A 524-nucleotide genomic window follows, 5' to 3' on the forward strand; every position below is an offset into this window, starting at 1 on the left:
TAGATTAATGACGAAATAACTTACTAAGCTTCAGCAGCTCGAGGCATAAAATTTGTATTCCTCCTTCTTACAAGATGGCTTGCTCAAAAAGAAAGAAAAATTTGACACAGCATCAGTTTTCAGTACTCTTTTTTTAGTCCGATAAAATCCTTGTGGTCATACATGGCCGTCGTGACAACCTTGAATATCGTGATTTGACATTGACAACCGATTTATTTTTTTAGCTCTGTAGTTGAATGTGGAAGGATTTTGAGAGATATTTCCTGCTCCTTGCATACTTCTTTATCATCATTATTCGTTCATCTACACGCACAACCGCTTGTTAGCATTTTTCTTTACGAAAAAACCTAATTTCGACAGCTAACGCCACGCTCTCAATACCTTTAACATTACCATGTGCGTTTGTTTTGCATAAGGAGCCGTATCCGCGGTGTTCTTCTTCTCGGCGTGAAAGTATCCCATTCATTCTTATTTCCTTCATCCCCGCACATTAGTTCTCAGGTTAAACCGTGACCGTATTTCTC

Source organism: Uloborus diversus, chromosome 6, assembly GCF_026930045.1.
Source record: "Uloborus diversus isolate 005 chromosome 6, Udiv.v.3.1, whole genome shotgun sequence".
Taxonomy (NCBI): Eukaryota; Metazoa; Arthropoda; class Arachnida; order Araneae; family Uloboridae; genus Uloborus; species Uloborus diversus.